This window comes from Nerophis ophidion, linkage group LG04 (assembly GCF_033978795.1).
Source record: "Nerophis ophidion isolate RoL-2023_Sa linkage group LG04, RoL_Noph_v1.0, whole genome shotgun sequence".
Taxonomy (NCBI): domain Eukaryota; kingdom Metazoa; phylum Chordata; class Actinopteri; order Syngnathiformes; family Syngnathidae; genus Nerophis; species Nerophis ophidion.
In genome coordinates, this window is record NC_084614.1 from 81,205,969 (window position 1) to 81,213,450 (window position 7,482).

General features: G+C 36.9%; 1 long non-coding RNA gene across 1 annotated transcript in view; it reads right to left on the bottom strand.

Moving 5' to 3' along the window:
* Positions 1 to 248: 248 nt before the first annotated feature.
* LOC133552027 (uncharacterized) overlaps positions 249 to 7,482 on the bottom strand; it is a 10,953-nt gene continuing 3,719 nt past the window's right edge. The window contains exons 2-4 of the long non-coding RNA XR_009806602.1: positions 4,462 to 5,635; positions 583 to 818; positions 249 to 497 (exon numbers count right to left, since the gene is read on the bottom strand). This is a non-coding gene — a long non-coding RNA (uncharacterized LOC133552027). The remainder of the gene's footprint in view (positions 498 to 582; positions 819 to 4,461; positions 5,636 to 7,482) is intronic.

Consider the following 7,482-nt stretch of genomic DNA (forward strand, 5'->3'; position numbering starts at 1 on the left):
TACATCTCTCTACATTACTGTTATCTATTTTTTTCAGGCCTCCTTTTGTCTAGCATTAAAATATTAGTTGGCACAAAATGCAGCTGCTATACTTTTAACAAGAAAGTTTGATCATATTACACCTATACTATAGTGTTGTTGCGGTGCATGGTGTAAGAATGATAACGTGGATGAACAAATGAATGACAAAAGAAGTAAGATTGTGTGACAGAACAGCGGGAAAAGAAGACTGCAGAGAGACGATGATGTTAGCTGCCAGCGTGTTTATTGACAACTCAGTATGTGAGTGCAGTGTGTGATTACCTTAAAGAGATGGAGTGTGACTATGTGTAAGTATTATCTGAGCGTGGTCACCAGAGGGTGTTGAGTGTGCGTGTTGAGATAGAGGTGGAAGTCCAAAAGAAGAAAAAGGCTTGGACGTCAGAGGGCAGGAGCGAGGTCTTGGTCCAGGGAGGCAAGAGGGAATCCAAAGGGGGTTCAGGTAGACGAAGAGGAAGCTGGAGGATGACACAACACGAAAGACCGTCAACTCGACAGGAAGGGAACACAGGGAGCGAGAAGGCTGGAGATGTGTTGACTTACTGTACTGGTAGGAGAAACTACGTTCTGGCACCGGATCTTAAGACGCGCTGGCTTATGAAGGCTGGTTGCTCATCACCGGCAGGTGTGTTGATTGCAGATCTCTTGCAGAGGCACACCCGCAGCGGAGAGGGAACACCTGTTGATGTGCTCCGCCATGCACTCAGTCCGCACAGCAGGAGGAGAAGCAGGAACGTGACCCATAACACATTGTGTAAGACTTGTGTACTGTTGTAGCGCTGCAGGGTGTAAGAATGAGAAATGAGTCACATGAATGAATACATGGATAACATTAGGTAAGAGTTTTGCATTGCATAGTGGAATAAACCAATTTTGACCTTATAGATATCAAAAACTGAGGAAACAAACACCATGAGGACACAAATTAAATACATATTGCCCCGCAACCCCGAAAGGGAATAAGCGGTAGAAAATGGATGGATGGATGACTTTGTATTGTAGATAACCAGACCCCAAAATTGACCTTGTAGATAAAACCATGACACAAATCAAATATATATTTACCATGTATTGTCAATGACAAGACCCCTAAAATTGACCTTGTAGATAACAAAAACCATGATGACACATATGCATATTTACCATGTATCGTCGATGAGAAGACCCCTAAAATTGACCTTGTAGATATCAAAAACCATGGTGACACAAATTAAATACATATTTACCATGTATTGTCGATGACGAGACCCGTAAAATTGACCTTGTAGATAAAAACCATGACACAAATTAAATACATATTTACCATGTGTTGTCGATGACAAGACCCCTAAAATTGACCTTGTAGATAAAAACCATGGACACAAATTAAATACATATTTACCATGTATTGTCAAAGACAAGACCCCTAAAATTGACCTTGTAGATATCAAAAACCATGGTGACACAAAATACATATTTACCATGTATTGTCGATGAGACCCCTAAAATTGACCTTGTAGATAACAAAAACCATGATGACACATATACATATTTACCATGTATTGTCAATGACAAGACCCCTAAAATTGACCTTGTAGATATCAAAAACCATGACACAAATACATATTTACCATGTATTGTCGATGAGAAGACCCCTAAAATTGACCTTGTAGATATCAAAAACCATGGTGACACAAATTAAATACATATTTACCATGTATTGTCGATGACGAAACCCCTAAAATTGACCTTGTAGATAAAAACCATGACACAAATTAAATACATATTTACCATGTGTTGTCGATGACAAGACCCCTAAAATTGACCTTGTAGATAAAAACCATGGACACAAATTAAATACATATTTACCATGTATTGTCAATGACAACACCCCTAAAATTGACCTTGTAGAAATCAAAAACCATGATGACACAAATACATATTTACCATGTATTGTCGATGACAAGACCCCTAAAATTGACCTTGTAGATATCAAAAACCATGATGACACAAATACATATTTACCATGTATTGTCGATGACAAGACCCCTAAAATTGACCTTATAGATAAAAACCATAGTGAAACAAATTAAATACATATTTACCATGTATTGTCGATGACGAGACCCCTAAAATTGACCTTGTAGATAAAAACCATGAGACAAAATACATACTGACCTTGTATTGTAGATATCAAAAACCATTAAGAAACAAAAACAATTAAGACACAAATTTAATACATACTAACCTTCTATTGTAGTAAACCAAACCCCCCAAAATTGTCCCTGTAGTTATTAAAAACCAGGACACAAATATACATATTTACCTTGTATTGTAGAAGACCAGAGTCCTTAAAATTGACCTTGTAGATAACAAAAACCATGACAAAAAGGAAATACATATTGACCTTGTATTGTAGATGATCAAACCCCCAAAATTAAATTGACCTTGAAGATTAAAAACAAATTAAAATACATATTGACATTGTATTGTAGATGACCAAAACCCCGCGAATTGACCTTGTAGACAAAATCCATGGACACTAATAAATACAAATTTACCTTGTATTGTAGATGACCTGACTTCTTAAAATTGACCTAATAAGTAACAAAAACCTGGACTAATGAAATACATTATTAACCTTGTATTGTAGATATCAAAAACCACGAGGAAACAAAAAAAAGGCCCAAAATACATACCGACCTTGTAGTAACAAAAACCATGAGGACAAATAAAATACAAATTTACCTTGTATTGTAGAAGACAGGACTCCTTAAAATTGACCTTGTAGACAACAAAATCCATGGACACTAATTAAATAATAAATTTACCTTGTATTATAGATGACCAGACTTCTTAAACTTGACCTAATAGATAAAAACCATGACAAATGAAATACATATTAACCTTGTATTGTAGATATCAAAAACCATGAGGAAACAAAAAAGAGGCCCAAAATACATACCAACCTTGTAGTAACAAAAACCATGAGGACAAAAAATACAAATTTACCTTGTATTGTAGATGATCAGACTCCTTAAAATTGACCTTGTAGATAACAAAAAACATGACAAATTACATATTGACCTTGTATTGTAGATGACCAAACCCCACAAAATTTACCTTGAAGTTAAAAACCATGACAAAAAAAAAAAATACATATTGACCTTGTATTATAGATGACCAGACACCCCCCAAAATTGACCTTGTTAATAGAAACCATGACACAAAAAAAATATACATTGACCTTGTATTGTAGATATCAAAAACCATGAAACAAAAACAATGACACAATATACATACTGACCGTGTAGTTAAAATACAAATTTACCTGATGATGAGACTCCTTAAAATTGACCTTGTAGATAAAAAAACATGACAAATGAAATACATATTGACCTTGTATTGTAGATATCACAAACCATGAGGAAACAAAAACAGTGACACAGGTTAAATACATACTGACCTTGTAGTTAAAAACCATGACACAAATTAAATACATACTGACCTTGTAGTTAAAAACCATGACACAAATTGACTTTGAAGATAAAAACCATTACAAAAAAAATACATTTACCTTGTATTGTAGATATCAAAAACCATGAGGAATGAAAACAATGACACAAAACCCCCCACAAATTGACCTTGTAGTTAAAAACTTTGGTCATCTACAATACAAGGTAAATATGTATTTTATTCGTCAAAATTTTTGTTAACCACAAGGTCAATTTGTGGGGGGTTTGGTGTCATTGTTTTCTCATGGTTTTTGATATCTACAATACAAGGTCAATATGTATTCTATTTGTGTCCTAATGGTTTTTGTTTACTACAAGGTCAATTTTGGGGGGGAAGGGGAGTCTGGTCATCTACAATACAAGGTAAATATGCATTTTATTCGTCAGACTCCCCTTCCCCCCCAAAATTTACCTTGTAGTTAACAAAAACCATGAGGACACAAAATACATATCGACCTTGTATTATAGATATCAAAAACCATGAGGAAACAAAAACAGTGACACAAGTTAAATACATACTGACCTTGTAGTTAAAAACCATGACACAAATAAAATAATAATTTACCTTGTATTGTAGATGAACAGACTCCTTAAAATTGACCTTGTAGATAACAAAAACCATGACAAATGAAATACATATTGACCTTGTATTGTAGATATCAAAAACCAGAAGAAAAAAAAAGGCCCAAAATACATACCGACCTTGTAGTAACAAAAAACATGAGAACAAATAAAATACAAATTTACCTTGTATTATAGATGAGACACCCCCCAAAATTTACCTGGTTAATAGAAACCATGACACAAATAAAATATACATTTACCTTGTATTGTAGATATCAAAAACCATGAGGAAACAAAAACAATGACAAACCCCCCCACAAATTGACCTTGTAGTTAAAAACCATGACACAAAATACAAATTTACCTTGTATTGTAGATGAACTGACTCCTTAAAATTGACCTTGTAGATAACAAAAACCATGACAAATGAAATACATTTTGACGTTATATTGTAGATGACTAGACCCCCAAAATTGACCTTGAAGATTAAAAAAAATAAAAATTAAAAATAAAAGAAAATATACATAGACCTTGTATTGTAGACCAGACTCCACAAAATTGACCTTGAAGAAAAAAAAAAAAAAAAGTTATTTTCAATTATTGCGCCCACACAAGGAACCATTACATCAGCCTGGGGCGCAGCCTGAGTAGAGAAACAAAAAAAAACAGGGACAGAAAGGAATTTAGAACAAACATTTAAGACACACGAACACAAATCAAGTCATTTGCGGCAAAGAGGTGAGTTTTAAGCTGTGCTCTAAAAGTGTCCAGAGTGGTGGCGGACTTGACTTTCAGGGGGAGCTTATTCCATAGGCCAGGTACCATCATTGAAAATGCACAGTCTCTCTTTGTCACTAGGTTTGACTGTGGGACCTTCAAGGTCATCTGGTTGTCAGATCTGAGGCAACGACCAAGCCTGGAGCTGATAGGTTGGTCCAGGAGATGTTTGATGTAAGCTGGGGCAAGACCACGGAGCGCTTTGAAGACATACGTAAGGATCTTAAATTTCACTCTGTGCTTCACCAGGAGCCAGTGAAGGGAGGAGAGGATGGGAGAAATGTGTTCCCTCATTTTTGTGCCTGTCACCAGCATTTTGTACCAACTGCATGCTATATATGGTCTTGTCAGTGACCCCAGCATAGAGGGCATTCCATTAGTCCAGTCTGCAGAAGATGAGCATGAACACGACCCTCTAAGTCACTGGGGGAGAGGACATACTTGATCTTGGCTATTGTGCACAGTTGGGGGGTTGGAGTTCCCGAACAGAAGAATTTCACTCTGTCATTGAGCTGCAGGAAATTTTGACATCCACTCTTTTATGTCCTGCAAGCAGTCCTTCAAATGGTCCAGTCCAGAGGGATCGTCTGTCTTGAGTGGAAGATAGATTTAGTATCATCAGTGTAGAAATGAAAGGAAATTTTAAGGCGATGAATGACTTGGCTGAGGGAGAGCATGTAGATGGAGAACAGGATGGAACCCAGTATTGAGCCCTAGGGACCCCACAGGTGAGGTTGGCACAGCGGGAGGAATGTTTGGCTCTGTTCACAGAGAAGGTTCCGTTGAGGGAGGACGTAAACCAGCACAGGGCTATGTTAGTGATGTCGACCTCTTATTTCCCCAGATACACAATAAATCCAACATTGGCCGGCCACACACACACACACACACACACACACACACACACACACACACACACACACACACACACACACACACACACACACACACACACACACACACACACACACACAAAAGCAGCAACTATCACCCCCCCGCCTCGGGTGAAGGTAATGTAACTATTGTAAACCAGACTTTCAAACCAAGGATGGCACAACATTTATTTAAACCCCAAAATGTCAAAAGATGAACAACAACAACAAGAAAGCCAGCACCAACATCTCTGCAGATGTTTGGTGATGCATGGAGAGCTAAGAACCTTTTGTAAATACATCTTACATAAAGCATCACAAGTGCAAAAATATTCACAGCTTACTTTTCAGCTTGGAGATCACAACTTTGAAATGTCCCAACACCCAGCTTTTGACAACCATAGTAGGGCCAAATCAGTGAAGGCAGGTGTGTTCACCTGTAGCAAACACTCAGCCCCACCTTTATTCATCCATCCATCCATCCATCCATTTCCTACCACTTATTTCCTTTGGGGTCACAGATACCTATCTCAGCTACAATCAGGCCGGAAGGCGGTGTACACCCTGGACAAGTCACCACCTCATCACAGGACCAACTTAACATCAAAAAATGAAAATGTTACGCCCACCCTTCTTTCTTTCTTTCTCTAACCCTACTTTGGTCATGTGCATTACGTTTTCATAACATGGTCACTACTGCCTACTTTGTCTTGTTATATTCTTATTTTACTGTTATATATATATATATATTTTTTTTTTCCCATTGTTGCTTTTTATTTTTTATTCTTATTGTAATTGTGTTTCCATTTAAACCCCCATTATTTACTTTTATTTAAATTGATCTCAACTCTGTACACTGCTGCTGGAATATTAATTTTCCTGAAGGAACTCTCCTGAAGGAATCAATAAAGTACTATCTATCTATGTTGACATTCACGAGATGCCTGCATGACATTTATTTTTATCTCAGGACAAAAATAAACACTCCAAAACATACATATGGAGCCTATGTATTGTTAATGCTCATTGACATGCTCCACACATATGTATTATAAATGCTCATTGACAAGCTCCACACGTATGTATTATAAATGCTCATTGACAAGCTCCACACGTATGTATTATAAATGCTCATTGACAAGCTCCACACGTATGTATTATAAATGCTCATTGACAAGCTCCACACGTATGTATTATAAATGCTCATTGACAAGCTCCACACGTATGAATGTATGTATCGTTAATGCTCATTGACAAGCTCCACACGTATGTATTATAAATGCTCATTGACATGCTCCACACGTATGTATTATAAATGCTCATTGACAAGCTCCACACGTATGTATTATAAATGCTCATTGACAAGCTCCACACGTATGAATGTATGTATCGTTAATGCTCATTGACAAGCTCCACATGCATGTATGTGTTGTTAATGCTTATTGACATGCTTGACATGACATACAAACATGTCAAGCCTGTCAATGAGCATCAACAATACATGTCAAGCATGTAAATGAGCATAAACAATACACACATTCATACATGCCGGGGCCTGTAAATGAACATAAACAATACATACATGTCGGGCATGTAAATGACCAACAATAATACATACATGCCGCGCCTGTAAATGACCATGAATAATACATACATGCCGGGCCTGTATACGAGCATAAACAATACATACATGTCAGGCCTGTAAAAGAGCATAAAACACTACATACATAAACATT